Source organism: Camarhynchus parvulus, chromosome 3 (genome assembly GCF_901933205.1).
Source record: "Camarhynchus parvulus chromosome 3, STF_HiC, whole genome shotgun sequence".
NCBI classification, from domain to species: domain Eukaryota; kingdom Metazoa; phylum Chordata; class Aves; order Passeriformes; family Thraupidae; genus Camarhynchus; species Camarhynchus parvulus.
The window spans coordinates 106643699-106660084 of NC_044573.1; the positions used below are offsets into that span (position 1 = coordinate 106643699).

The 16386-nt window shown below is 37.6% G+C and overlaps 1 protein-coding gene across 3 annotated transcripts in view; it reads right to left on the bottom strand.

Annotated features, from left to right (window-relative positions):
* Nucleotides 1-16386, bottom strand: part of ATG5 (autophagy related 5) — a 71746-nt gene that overhangs the window by 1667 nt on the left and 53693 nt on the right. Inside the window, exon 8 of one of the 3 annotated variants that reach the window (XR_004060584.1) lies at nt 11889-12028. The exons of the other annotated variants lie outside the window; for them this stretch is intronic. The gene's annotated coding sequence lies outside the window, so the exon portion shown is untranslated. The remainder of the gene's footprint in view (nt 1-11888; nt 12029-16386) is intronic. 3 annotated transcript variants of the gene reach the window in all.

The window sequence follows — 16386 nt, forward strand, 5'->3', positions numbered from 1 at the left end:
GATCCTTTGATTCAAATGATGGGAACCAGCTAAAGCAACTGACATAACAGTCATGACATGAACTAAAACAACAAAAAAATGAAAATTTATTTCAGAGACAAGGGATGAGAACAGCATATGAAATATGCTTCAAATAATGGTTAGCAGGGGGAAAAGTAGGCAGTGACCTTTCACTCATTTTATTCTATACTATGGCATTCTCACATGGACCTACCACAGTGAACTCCCCATTCAGTACTCAAAAGTATTACTGCATTCACTAATTGGCATTTTATGTCCCATTCCAGTGTCTTTATAACAGAACAAACCACCATCCTGGCCAAGAGCTGCATGGAAGAGAGCAGAGTCTAGAAGCGTAGGTACTTGCATTACTGGTTCTTGCATTCAGTGGCCCCAGCTGTAGTGTAATTTCTATTTTATAACACAGGTGAAATCACATTTGTTTGGTAGCCAAAATGATTTGACAGCTGCCTGAAGAAGTTTGTAGTATGACCTGCTATCTATGCCCACACAGCTGGTAAAAAAATCATCCTAAACATGTAGTTGACTTTATGCTAGTAATAATTCTTCCTGCAAGAGCAGACAGTTATGTTTGCTTAAAATAAAGCATTGTACTTTTGTTACTTGTTACCTACATATGGTATATTCTGTTCAAAGTCTTGATTCTCTAAATGGCATAATACACACATTATCACACTAAATTGAGCATAAACACTTGCTAGTTTCTGGTTTTAGTGCAGACAAGTCTGAAGAACAAAGCACATAATTTAAAAACCAACTTCTGGTATTCCTAGTCACAACAGGTATTTATTGGGCTGAAACACTACCAGTCAGATTGTCAAAAGAATTAACTCCCAAAGAAAAGATCTCAGAAACACAGTTGTGGTAGTGCATTCATTCATTTACAACATCAGTTTTCTTTCTTCTCAGAAATTAGGGAACATCTAAATATTTTTAACTAACCTCCAAATATATGTATTTAACACTTTAAAACGAAAACCTACTGTGTCATTCCTTAAATTGGGGTGAGTCTTTCTTAATGTTTCATTATTTAATTCTCAGAAACAACTAATTTACATAAAACCAGATGACAGAATGTATCTGACTCTTTTTAGCCCGAACTTGCAAAAAATAAGAATTAAAAGCTTTAGAACCCCAGTATAATTTTCTTGCCATTGAAGGAAAGGCTTATAAATTATAAACATTTTCTTTGGCTCTTCCATTACTGTGCAAAATCTCTATGTATGTGCATGTGCCTACTCTTGCTTGAAAATGATGCGCAGGTAATCTTGATGTCTCCTGATGTCTCCAGTTCCTCACTCCTAACCCAGCTTTGTCCCTTTCTCATACAAGTCTTTTATTCTGTTCCTTGGCAAACTGAGAAAGCCTCAGAGGTCAATGAAGAATTTACCAGTTTAATTAAAATCTAAATCTCTGCATTAGCATTGTTTGTGCTTTAGTATTATCTCTGACAAAGCATCACTTCTCCTTAATTCCTTTTCCCCTTGAGGCTTGACTGAAGAGATCTTATCTCCCAATTCTGTATTTACTGCAGCCTTCTTTCACAAAATCCATTGTTTTTACTTCAACATTCTTCTCTCCTTTTGTTACTAGGAACCACAAACTCTCACTTAAGGCACATTTAGCCAAAGTTTCCTCAACTTCCATGTTTTCCATCACACATCCGATTATAAATCAGAGTGTCTCTCATATAGACTCTTCTCTACTTTTTGCAGCAAAAAGTTGTCAAAAGCAAATACACTAAAACAATTGCTGAAAAATATTCTTATCTTGTCAACAGATGTCTAATTATTATCCATTTCCACTGTGATCTGGGTCCTGAATGATTTGCTAGCTATCATAAAAACTTCATCCACCTGTTTCACAGGTACAATAGATTAACAGATTTGCAAAATATTTCTTCCCATGATTTTAGATGCATATGGACCCACCAACCTGCTGTCCTCTTCTTCCCCAGCCCACATTCTATGATCACAAGAAGCCTTTTCAAACTGATAAAATGCTGCTACAAAGTGTACAAGTTGCTAAAGGTAACATATTTAAATTGGTGGTATAAAACGTAAATGACCTAATTACAAAGTAAGGCCACTTTATATCATTGGATAATGCCTGTGAAAATTAGGGTAAATAACTGTTCATTTGCAGTGCACAGGGTCCAGACCTGATGATATTATTACTTTCAACACCCACTCTACAATGTTCAGTAATGTAGTGAAAAAATAAACAGGATTTCCTCAAAACCACTAGTTCAAATTTTCCAGTAACCTCCCCAGCTTGTTTTGTCCTCTTAAAATCCTGTCAGAACTGAGTTACATGTTACTTATCACATAACCTAAGATTTTTTTTTTGCTTTGCTGCAAATTACTCTTGGGATTAAGATAAAGTGGAAATACAAGAAAAATAAAAGCATATCAATCTGTGTTTTATAAGTTTTCATAGTGCTACTTAAAATCAGAGTGCTTCTATTTTACTGAAGTGATGCTCAAGTAACAAACACTCTTTTGGCATTTGCAAAAAAAAGCCAACCAAAAAACCCTGAAAACTAATTAAGTCATCTATCAGAGTGGTTGTCCCAAGATTAAATCATTTTTTACCACTTTCCTTGTGGAGCTGTATCAATGGAGAAGGTACTGTAGCCCCCTCAAGTTACCAGAGGCAAGCTCTAAGCACAGATGGTAATGCTTTTTGGTAAAACTTAACAATATTCCATCTCCAGAAGGCAGATAACTATGCTTACATGTCATGTACTAAGACATTTTTGAGACATTCACCGGACTTAACTTAGACCCTAACTCAAGGCTGCAACACTTAAAGTGTTGACCAGACTCAGGCTAATTAATCATATCATGTAAAGTCAGAAGGGTTTTCCAGCTCTGTACAGAAAATGGAGAGAAACAAGAACCTCTGAAGTGAAGGGCTTAAGAAGAGATCTGCTCCTCTGTCACCAATGAGGTGGCTCTGTGCTCCTGAAACCACTACAAGAAAATATTGGCAAACGACTCTCTTTCGCAGATAGGCATCTGCTGGGAGGAAGCAAGAGAGAGTGGCCTGTTGCATCTCAAGTGAGTCCTTGAGAGAGTGGCTCAAATCCCTCCCCAACCTGAGGCAGCTTGAGCCCACTCTCTCTTCTTTAAAGGAATGCCCTAAGTACAATATTCACTGTTGCTAATCCCCAGCTTCCTTTCAAACCCCTCAATATCCAGGAATCAGCGAGACACAGCGGAAGAACAAACAAGAAAATCTGTAGCCTTCAGAGAAGGTGGGAAGATGTGCCATGTCATGGTATCATTCAGTAAGTTTTTCTCTTTCCTTCAGCTATGTAAGTGGTTGCTTGCAAACTAATCTACTCAGTAATAGGAAAATTAGCTCATTCAGCATCAATTCAGATGGTTGCACATGAGCACTGATGCATCTCAATAAATTTTTCTACTGAGTTATGTCATAATTTGAAAGAAAAAACTGAAGATGGGCATAAAAGATTGGTTTAGTTTTCAGACAGATTCAAGTGCCTGAGAGCAGAATAGTGAGAAGGCACTGCCTCTGTCACAGGTACTTACTTCAGCCAGTTTTTATCCAGATTAGCACCTCAGTGTTCACCAGTGCTGCAATGATATACTCCCTTTCACCTACACAAGACAGCTCCTCTAGCCAGACTACATCTGTGTTGTACCACTTAAAATTCTTTAGTGGGATGAAATACCTCCCTTCTGATTTGTGGCCTCAAGCAATCACCTGTCAGGGCAATTTAGTAGGCTTAAATCCCTTAACAGATAGACAATACAAGACATTCAGGCTTTAGCAAAAGTGCCCCTGGAGTACTCAATTAGAATCCTCAGTATGCAAGTTCTCTGCATAGCAAGTCCTAGAATCTGCCTGTAGTCAAGGCCAGCACCACGTATAAAATTGGCTTTACAACCCTAAAAAGGCAAATAGAACATGGTACTTCAAATTAGGGGCAAACAATGCATTTTTTGTATGGTACAAGGCCACAGGACCATAGACAAGGTCACAGGACTACAGACAAGGACACTAAAATGTATAAGGAATAAACACAACCAAGTTTCATGCAGTAGCAGCATTTTAACTGTACATGACTGGATGCCAGCTTTTCCAGCAGCAAAGTGGGCCACAGACATTTGGCTTATCTTCAGAATATATCATATGTTCTGAAGACAATGATACTAAAGGTATTCCTGGCAATAGGCTATGCCATATTGTAGGAAAACTGATCTTGGGACAGCATTTTAAGGAGCAGAATTTTCTTTCTGTGACTGTGATGTGGCTGCTTTCCTCCCCATTTTTTCTGCTCCCCAGATTATCTGTCAGGAGAAAAGTGTGTGCTCAGCACCTGGTGCCTCAGACATCTCTGAATCTGAAGAGACACACCAACAACTTCACTGGAAAGATTTTATCTACCTCTGAAGGATGTCATAGGAAATTACTTAGAGAAACATAGCTTTCAGTAATGTGCCTGGTGTGAGTAATGTAGTGTGCAACCACTAAGTTTGCTACTGAATGATATTGCTGACCCAATTTTGAAAGCCTGAAGCCAAAGCTGGGCAAGGCCAAATCTCTGGTAAGCAAAAGTCAAAATTTCCTTCTTGGAAGCTGGGCCTCTGGTCTAGCACCAAGGATCATACAGGCAACTGTGCATTTATTTACAAAAGATTATTCTATATTAGTAAGCAAATTCAAAGACTGTGTTCTAATTTGTAACCACATGTGGTAGGAAAGCACTGGACAGTGGCTGAAGTTATTCTTTCCCTCTCTGGGCACCTCAGGTTGGAAATTCTAGGAGCCACAGAGACGAGACAGCCCCTGACAAGCCTCAGAGTCTAAAGAAATTCTCCACCAGTGACTTCAGCAGAAAAGAAACACAAATATTTGATGAACATGCTTCTCTTTTTGCACTTTTAAATAGGTAGCATCTCTAAAGACCTCAAACCTTGATAAAGTCAGCAATGGTTTAATTTGTTAGCCCTGAAACTTGACAAAGAGCGTCTACCTAGTTTAATAGTAACCTGTCCCAACAGTTCCAAAATCCAATATTAAAATTGACAAAAACAGGATACCATTTACAACAAAACAAGCTTCACAATTATTTTCATTGTGTGTGCTACAAAAAATCCATGTGTTCGTAAAAAGAAAAGAAAAATAGGCTAAGGAGCATGTATGACATTTTCACATCACTTCTGTAGTACTTACTGTAGGTAGATACCATATATTTTTTAATTCATGCCAAAATATTTCTTTGCTCAATGAGCAACCATAGCTACAGAATGAATTAAACCCATATTTTAATTAAATATTCATGCTTTACTTTTCTCCAGTATCTTTTAAAAATGTATTAGAAACTAACACATATTATTACAGGTTTTTCCATTCATAAACTCCAATCTAACTGGAACATCTGCAATCAGTTTCTGGCATGTGTATGTGTAACAGTGACCAAGGTACAGAAATACAGTGAGGTGTTCTGACTCCACAGTGATGACAACCTCAACATAAAGGGATCAAATAGAAAAATAAATTTGTATACTGAAAAAATTGTACTTAATCAGTTGAGTACTAATAAGAGCTCAATACCTATGTCATTTCATGGGAAGTGCATAAAAAGTTATTTTGGTGAAATCTCATGGCCAAATGATATTCTGCTCTTGGACTGAACCCAGCACAAGTACTTCAGACAGCAAACATGTTCTCTTTACAAAAACCAAGTATTTAATACTAAAGAAACTATAGCTTCAAGGTCTAAGTTTACTACATGTTCAATTGAGCAGGGTATTTTTAGTTAGAATTTAGAATTTTTTAACTAGGAATAAAATCTTATGAGCTTTCAGAAGCTTCACACTAGCCTATTTTAGCCAGCATATCCCAGGGTATCCTTACTTTTCTGCGAATTCCATCTTGTGCAAATACAACCCTGCTTGCCACAGCAGTAGGCTCAATTGCTAGAAGTGACTCATTTTCCATAGCAATCTTAACATGCTTTTAACCTTACTTCAACCACACAAAGTACCAAAATCCTTATTCTCTTCCTCTCCCCAAAGCTGGAATGATGATCAGTTTCAGGAGACACACAGATGGATCATGTCAGCAGATATGCTGTTCAGTATCCTCTGACCAAGAGCAAGAACACATAAAGAGTTCTGCAAAGCCAACTCTACAATAGCCTAGCCACAACAAAAGGTCCCTCTGACCTCAAAAATTTTAGATGCTGATATGTGACATGAAAACACAGGACTGACTTTTCCTTCCTGCCTACATATCTCACCAGCACTGGGGAAAGCCACTGAAGCTGACTTCAGGTGAAAAACTCACCCACAGAAATACAAGGTCAGTGCGTTATTCAGCACAAATTTCTTTCTCAAAATGATTCTGTGCCTGAAATAAGAATTGTTCCAAACACAAGATGTGGTTTGGAGAATAAGAATGACAGTTCCTGGATAGACTCAACTGCCTGACATGAATATAAATAAACCATGACATAGATTTAGTTAACTGTCAGCAACAAGACAATATCACTCATTTTAACCATTGAGTAGTAACATGAGTTCAATTGCTCAAACTGAAGGTCATTGTTTTCCTAAATGTCTGTTTCCAGTTTGGGGTACAGTAAATAAAAGCTACAACTTTGTATTTTGTTTTAAAATCCCTTTTAAAATGAATATTAATTTTTAATACTTTACTGAACAACCTACAGATAACAGAACAAGAGTGTTCAACCTATCTTTTCTAAGTAATTAAGTTGATTTTTAAAAATTCTTCTCCAAAATAAAAAGTTAGAAACATCAGTCTCTCAATCCTGAAGCGTTTTGTCACACATATTGTCTCAATTTAACCCTTGGAGTGCCTTCATGTCATTTTACCAGAGCCCCTCACAAGGAAGTACTTGTCCAAAATGCTATGATAGAACTAGACCTGTATCAACTTCAGTGAACTCTATTCTTGCAGAGTACCTGACTACAAAAGCCCACCTCCAGGGCAAGATACAAATATGGACTGGTATTAAATCCATATGCACTAATTTAGCTTTAATTATTGCTCTACCTCTTTACATGGTTTTGACACAGGCCAGTTGGCTGGTATCTTCGTGATCTTCTTGTGGTATAAACATCTCAAATGAGTTTAGACATCTGTGACTTAATGGACAGGACAAAACTTTCTTCCTCACAGTTCTTACCTTCCTTGGATTATCCTAGGCACCATCCTGCCTTCTCTATCCCCCAAACAGAAGTGCAATATTATAATATACAATATTACCATCATCTACATTAAATATCACTAAATAGTGAGATGAAATCAAATATTTGGCATCACTCCATTAATAATTTTCTTTTCCATGCAATCCTTCTCTCTTGTTATTTCCTATCATCTTTTACCTCAAATCTATCCTCAGGTTAGATAGCCACACTTCTGAAACATAGCAAAAAAGCAGATTAAAGTAATCACCACACGTAAAAGTTTATGATGCTTTGAAGCAGCAGATGAGAACTTGGCTCACACTTCTAATCTCACAGGAGCCAGGAAGCATGTAAATGAACTAAAAACCCTTTTTTCTAGTGCACTCAAAAAGTTTTTAGAGAAAGTGAATTTGACCTGAAACACCATTAAGCATACTAAGCCTGAGCACACTATTTTTAACAATTTCCCAAAACAGTTAACACTGACAGTAATGCCATGCAAGACAAGGAAACTTTTCCTTCTGTAGGAGTTCATGCAACTCAACGGAAAAGCAGATAGAGGGTGGCAATGGGTTAAGCTTTACTTAACTAAAATTTATTGCTATTACTTTTAAATTATTTTATTCTTGTATATTTCATAGAAGTTTTTAAAATAGGGTTCTTGGAATAAATCCCAAACGAATTTATGACAGAACTCTAAAATACTTTCTTAAAAAACTGACATCTTATAGAAGACCTTACAAGGCCAAAGATGCTTCCCATCAAACATCTAGCTTCAGGCAGAATAAAAAGAAGGTAAAACTAAACTCCCAGGGAATATTCTTATAACCCTTCTTCCTTAGCATCAGTGTCTTAGCCTCATCTTTGAACTAGCAATAAATCTGTGATAGTTTATAAAAGGCTGGGGTTAGCAGCTGAGGCTTATAAAACAATTTTCTACAATGCATTAAGTTTGGCCATTCACATGTGAACAAAGTGAGAAAGTTGAGTGTAAATCGTGCTGCTGTTCCATGTGACAAGCAAGCACACTACACATTTAGATACATGAGGAACAGGCAGGGTGTGCATTAAAAGATAAACACTTGAATGTGTGACAAATTGAGGCCAACTTGTCCATGATATGTTTTCCATTGTTGAAGGAGAGCTAAATCACTTTTAAGAGTTGTGTAGCTTTTTTGAACAGCAGTCATCTTGACTTACCAGAATTTAACCCTTTTATGCACTATGCCCTTAATGAGATTTGAGGTTGCCCTTCCCTCCAAACAGTGTAAAACTGACCTTCAGAAATTAGGGCTCACTCTCTATTCAGCTAGGGAGCTAAACATGATCAATATGGTTCTTGGAAAAAAAAGAACAAAAACAAAAAATCACATTTGATAAAGATTTATCTTACAAAGTTTGGTCTAGAGCAAATCAATTTGCTGTAAAAGACCTTGTTACCAGTAGTTTGTGAGAATTTTTATAATGTCATTGTTTTCAAAATGCTATTATGCCAAACAAATAACAAATTCTCTATGCAATCATATTATATATCCTCTAAGCTTATGCACATTCATACACTTTTAAAGGTTTTTAATGGCATTCTTGAACTTTCAACCTCAAGTTTACTTCATTTTCAAGTTACTCTAATTCACATCATGCCTGCAAATATTCTGTGATCCTAATGGCTGTTCATCGTTTATAAAGAACTTTTCAGCTAATCAAATGATGACCTATTCCTAGCAAAGCACAGAAGGATTACTGTTTCTGAAAAATCACTCTCAATACAGAAGAGACCAGCACATTCACTTGATTTCAAGCCATAATGCTAATTGCTAGTTCATCTGCCCAGTTTAATACATCAAATTCAAAAGTGGACATTGGGACATAATCACTGGTTAAAAGCATTTGGCAGAAGAGTGATAAGTGACACATACAGATTCAAGGCTAAATGGCTGTTATTTTGTGTTTTGTGCCTTCCCCTATTTAACTAGAGAAAAATTAACTGTTTTTTCCTTTTTAAAAATGCTATTTCCAAGACTATTATTATGTTATTTAACAAAGTAAACAACTTCACAAGCAAACTACATGTGAAAATTGAGATGAGCTATTTAATTATATTCAAAGTATGGACAGTTTTGTTCTGTGTCTGACAAATTCTTCAACCTCTGCTAAGCTGATCAGTAAAAACTCAGCTAATTGAATCCATTGATGTGAAAAACCACAGGCTCAAGTCTGTACTGCATACATCAGGCTGAAGGATTTCTGCTCCAGCCATGGCGGTAATAGTCAGTGGGGTCAGGTCAAAGAGGGTTAAAGTGAGTCAGGATATAGGCAAAGGAATACATCAAACACTGATTTTAAAAGGGCAATTAATCTTAGACAGAAATGCTTCCTGGGGAATGAGATCTCAATCTTAAGAGCACACTACATGATGTAGCAGTAAAAATGTACATATACAAGCTCAGAGAGCTTTCATCCTGTGATCACAAACAGAAGAGGAGTGCTGTTTATCAGAGAAATACAAACCCTTGCTAAAATACTTACATTAGCGTCTTCCGGGCCCTTACTCATCGAAAAATAAATTCTGTAATGAGCAGGCTGTAGAGTTTGCACACATGAAATACCTTTTTTTAATACATGTACTGTAGGTTCTTTTGAATAGCTAGTAGACTAAAGTATTTAGAGATCTCTACCATAGTAAAATTAAAGAATCTAGCATTGAAAAATTCAGGAAAGAGCGGTGAAAGGAGTAACAGAATACCTGCAGGACTCTTTACACTGAACACTAAAAAAAATAACAACTCCTTCTCAAAACAGCTACCTGGTCAGAGTTAAAATTGGAAGGTTTTCATCAAAAGTTCCTTTTAGCTTTTCCATTCCAAAATATTAAGACAGTTAGCTGTAAAGCTGTTAGATTATAATATAATATTTATTTTTAATGAGAGTTTGACTCATAATTTAAATATTTTTAATTTAGAGTTCAGAAAGTATTTTTCTGCTTTATAGTAGAAAAATAGATCCATAAAGCTTACAACACAAACATACAGCAAATGAAATTTGCTACATTAGTATCATTAATTAGTTAGCAAGATTACTAGGAATCATTAGCTGTGTAGACAAGCACAGGTCTGAAATTAATTATCACAAATTTGGCCACATTAGCTCACAGCACTAAAGAGAACTGGCTTTGCAGCCATCTCTCCATCTGAGGATATTGATGCCCAACACCACAAGTGTCAGGAGGGCATCTATTTGTCTGCCTGGTCCATACATGTGGCTTCTTGGTTTAAATGGCTGGTGACAGCTTGCACAAAGATACTGGACCTCATGAAGTTTGCCAAAGTGTAGAGATCTGCTGCATTTTGCCATTGTAAATGTGGTGATGATACCCTCTAGAAAAAGGATAAGGAGCACAAGTGCATTCAAATCTTCACTGACTGTAGCACTTCCTGTGCACAAGCCAAACCACTGCATAAGACTTTGGCTTCAACATAAGGAAAGGTTTTACCTCTATTTTTTAACAGATACTCTCCAAATGGCTACAGGTGCAAAGTAAAAAATGAAGTTATCCACTGTTTATCCACTGATTGTGAAGTTACTAAAATCTCTTGATTAAAATGGGGTATTCAAGCAGGGGACAACTACTGTTAGCAAGTGCTGCTGAATCCTTAAAGAATAGAGTAGGACACAGTGGGTTATTCTCCTTTACAGTACTGGTAAAACTGCTATTTTCCTCCTAATTATTATTTGTAGGTCCTTTAGTTTTGCAGTTCTATTTTTTCCAGCCCTATAAGTTTATGTCCTGGAAAAATCAGGTGCATCCTAGGTTGCATCTTGCTGCAACCTAGATGCATCAAGACAAAACAGAACCAGACTACAAGAGAGATGCAAGGAAGATGGGAATGATTTCACTCAGCCAATCCCCAAAGACACAGTACATACACCTAATTTAAAGGTGTATATATATATAAAATAGATATAGGTATATATATTTTCAAAAAGATATATATATATATATATATATATATATATATAATTTTAAAAATGGGCCAGAACCCACTCTTTGAACTTCAGGGCAAATGCCAGAGAACAGCTCATGCCTATTCAGCTAAATTATCTGCCCCTCTCTACTGCCTATTGAGAACAGACCCCAAACTATTAATCCATGAGTCCTGCTCAAGTTTTCTGGGATAATATTAATATGTCTTGACCAAAATTATGCCCAAGAACTGCTAATAGTCATACAGCACAAACAACACATGTTCTAGTCCACTTCTGTTAACTAGTATAAATAAAAACACTGAGAGCAAATAATATAAATCTGTTTGTGGGCTGCAGTGTACTGGTTGAGAACTTCACATTGTGTCACAGAGGGTTATTACTGTCTCCTGAAAGTTTTGGTAGACCCAAATCTCCAGTTACTCTTGAACTAATTATAGCACTAAAGGCATTGTCACATTTTCTGTGAAACTAACCATAAGAACAGCCTGTAAATCTACGTACTTCGTGCACTTCAGCTATTGCTGACATGCTGATATCTGCAAGCAAGGATAAATGAAAAACCAAAAGTTTGGTTTGGGTTTCTTTCTGTGAAGTTTTTGATGGCTCACTCATACTGAGTGACCTCTGTGGTCTCTGGAGTATGACAGACTCATTTAAATCATGACTCAAAAAAATCCAATTCTTAACTCTGCTACTGACCTCAGTGTGACCATCACCCCTCTGTGCCTCTTAATTTCTCCTTCTTTTTTGTCTCTCTTCACTCATCTTTTATCTAAGTGATAAATTCTGTGGGAACACACTGCAACGTGTACAGTGCATAAGGAACCTGCGGTCTCCTCCTAAAACACAAAAAATACTCATTTTAAAACTGCAAATTCAACACAACCAAAACACACTGTCAAGATGCTTTGACCCCAACAGTTCTCCTAAAATTCACATACGTAGCAGATGATTAGAAATCAGTCAGGTTTTCTGTCAGTAATTTTCCACAATCTTTTCTTAACTGCTTATATTTCCAAATCTATATAGCAGTCAGGAAATTGGTGGTAGGACACTGATGTTCCTGGGAAGAGCAGACTATTATTCTAGGATGAAAAACCTCACCTCTCTTCTGAGGAGCATTTTAGAATTGCTGGCTTGTGATTTTCAAACTGAATACGCTAAATTTTGAAAAAGTTCTTTTGCTCTGTCAAGGACTTTACTTTCTCCATTTCATACTACTACTGTTAATGACAGACTAAAAAAACTTCTTGTTGTGTCTGAATAAAGTCATTGGCCTTTTGACTAATTTAAAGAGAACAGTCTGGAGTCTGATACTAATAAAACTTACTGGGTGGCCAGCAGAACAAATTTAGCTGAAGCTGAACAAATTTCCAAAGGCTTGTCCGAGAAATGGGATTATTTCCCTATTTGCTGTACCTCTTCCTACAGTCTACCATTCTGAATGTGCATGCCTGTGCATGCCCAGAAACCACTTCTAAGTCAAAAGAAACAGCACATTACTCTTGTGATGTTAGCAAAGTTGCTGGACACAGGAGCAAAGAGCAGACTAGCGCAGAGTACGGCACTTGGAAAAGACCTACAATGATCATCTCATCCACTGCCTGAGAAATTTGGGGCTGGCCAAAAGTCAGAGCACATTATTAAGGGCATTGTGCAAATGCCTCTTAAACACTGAAAGGCTTGGAGCATCTCTCAACCTCTCTAGAAAACTGTTCTGCTGTTTGACCACACTCATGGTAAAGAAATGCTTCACAAGGTCCAGTCTAAACCTCCCCAGTGCAGCTTTGAGCTATTCCCACATGTCCTATTACCCGATACTCGGGGAAGAACTTTGTGCCTCCCTCTCCACTTCCCTTCCTCAGGAAGCTGCTCCTCATAGGACATGCTTCCAGCCCCATCACCAGCTTTGTTGCTCCCCTCTGGAGGCACCAGAGTACCCTAACAGCCTTACATTGTGGGACCCAGAAGTGCACACAGCATGCCAGATGAGGCTGCACCGATGCTGAATACAGTGGGATAATCACCTCTTCCTACTCACTGTGCTGTGCTTGATGCACCCCAGGATGTGGTTTGCTCTCCTGGCTGCCAGGACACACAGCTGCCTCACACTGAGACTGCCACTGGCCAGCACTCCCAGACCCTTTTCTCCAGGCCTGCTCTCCAGCCACTCCTCTCCCAGGTTATATCGGTGCTCCACGCTACTCTGTCCTAGGTGCAGAATCTTGGCATTTGGACTTACTGAACTTCATCCCATTTGCCAAAAGGAAGAAAGCACTCATAAGCTACCAGATGGATAATCCTTGTAGAGTCGATTAAGGTTAAGTGAGAGAAACCCTTAAAACCAAGCTATGTTCAGTGTTTCCCAGGAAATTGTATGCAGAAAGATCACAAGCAGCCCCCCATACCCACACTATGTTTCCTTTTAGGAGCAAGTGAGCCAGAACATTCTGCACACAACAGAAGTCCTCTCTGATTACATAAAGAGTTTGTTTAGAAATGAAGATGGCTAACAAGAAGCACAACTACCACATTATTCTCAGATTATCTGTACCTTTCCAAGTGGTCATGACAAATTAAATCTATATTAATTAATTGTGTAGTCATGACTATTAATTCTATAATCTCAAGCCAACCTCTGGACTCCCACCCCAGTTGATTAAAACGGACTACTAAATCAAAAGGTATGCAACTTGAACACAGAAAAAAAAGTTTCCACTTCAACTTAAAAAAAGGCAACTGGGGCAGGTAGGTGTTTGTGGGTGTAAAAAAAAAACAAAAATCAAAAAGTCAGCAGTAAGATTCAAGTCAAATGCAGAAGGATAATCCAAGCAGATGGTCTAGTCAGGAAAAGATAACAGGCACAAAGAATGAGTCACACCAGAAAGGAGAAGTACAGGATGACCTCCTCCAACATGGAAAGCACCACTGAGACGAGGATGCAAGGAGGGCGGAATAGCTCAAGCAGTGTCTGAAGGTCAGCTGTGGCCAGAGGATGACTCCCACAGCAGAGCAGACAGTGGACTGAATTCGTATCACTAGTGAGCTTTTAACCATCTTCTAGTACACCCACACTCTACAAGACCACTAACCCTTCACAACACTCTCACAGCCACGTGGGATGAAGTGTGGCTAATAAAGTGTCTAGAACTGCCCAGGGCTTGTTATATTTTTAAATTTAGGTGGCCTGGGAAAGTATTTCAACACTTTACCTCCAAAACATCGAAAAGCAGACCAGTCTGAGACAGCATATGCAATCAGACTTACTAGTCAGACATAGTGAGCAAAGACTTCCTCAGTTTGCTCACCACAGGAGCAGCAAGGAATGGGATAGTGCTGTGCTGCTCCAATTCCCACAGTAAGCCCCATGTCAAGCTAATTCTGACCTCAGGCAGAGCAAGCCCAGTCATATTTCATGTCTATCCAAAGACATTCACACTGCATAAATTTACCTCCTTCTGTTGCACAATTTCTCATTTGTATCAAAATTAGGAGTCTACATGGCAAATCTAATCTAAATTCAATTTTCTGTTTAACTAATTTACTGGAAGTCAATGCTTAAAAAACTGAGAGAGAACAAAAACAATTAATATGTAGTCTCTCATACATTATACATTAAAAAAAGCTGAGAGTTAATTGAAAACAGTTGATCCCTAATTTTCCAAAATCATTCAGTACAGCAAGTCTTAAGAGAAAAATCCTGAAAGTCTTTTTGATCCTTGTTTTATTTCTGAAAGAACTAATGACACTGCTTTAGAAAGAGGTCAGTTCACGCAGCTTTTCTGAATGAACAACAATGCTGTGAAAACTGGGAATGATTGATAGCCTACTGTTTGCGTCATTATGTCCAAATGTTTACCATTTGAGCCTTCAAGGAAGCATGAGACAAAAATCAAAACAAGTTTTATGAAGACTTCAACAACACTTGCAAATTAAAATTGTATCCAGAATTGTTTAGACATGATAGCAGTGCAAGAAAACTGCTTTCTTTTGCATTACACCGTTTTTATCTTTGCATTATGCCCCATGTCTTAAATTTCTGGGGGGGAAGAGGAAAAGTCTTTCCCTCCCTAGAACTCTGTTTTCTATCATTTTAACCCTTTGCCTCTTCAAAGCATTCTGTTGAACTCAACACTGTTTCCTCTTGCTGCTTTGTAGTTATGTAAGATCATACTGTGTTCCTCCCTTTCTCCTAATAAGATGAGTCACTATTTCTAAATGAACTGTTTACAGTATTAAGATTTTCATTTACAGGAACTTCATAAATGTGCACTAACCAAAATATTTTTTTCCAATAGTTGTGAATTATTCACTTTTTTTTTTCCAATTTGATAAACGCTGACATTCAGAAATGGTATTACCTCTGGAAACAAAGACCCTTTAATTGGCAACAGGAATGCTATCACCAAATACAGAAAATCATGGGGAAACACAGCATGACTTCCTTGAAGCAACAGATAGATAACACTTAATTTAATTATCTGTCATAAACAACAGTGTTGCTGAAAGCAGGTGGTGCAATCCACCTAATGTGAGTAAAACTGAGAATTTTAGACAGTAGGGGAGAGTAGCCATGGTACTATCTCTTTCAGGGATGGATAAGTTTGTTATTCATCAGTTTGAGAAAGAATACTCATAAGTAACATGTTCTATCATATCAGGTGTGAGACCTCATGCTATAGTTGCAGGCAACAACATGATCTTAACATCCTCTCTTCCTTACCTGCATAGAAACTACAACAACAGTGTAAGAGACCACAAGCAATATCAAGCTCTATCTTAGCCTGTTCCTGCATAATCCACTAAACCTTCCCACAAATAGCAATAACTCTGAAGTTATTTAAATGACTGCCTAATTTTCTGGAACTGCAACTACTGCAGACAATTGCACTTCACCACACAACAACTGTCCAATTAAAGAATCAACTTTTGTCTGTGCAAGCGGCATCCACAAGCAGAGGAAAAAAGATCAGACACTGAGTTTATAGGCTGCAGCATGAATAATCAGAATAATCTGATCCTAAGCCTGATTCTAAACACTCATGAATGGGTGTTTCATATTAAAATAAAAAAGCCATCTGTCATGAGCCTAGATTCAAAACTACATGATGCACAGCCTATAAGAGCAAAGCTGAAGGATTTTGGACTGTTGGCTGGAAAGACTATATGTAAAATTTCAAGAGTGTAAAATGGTGAA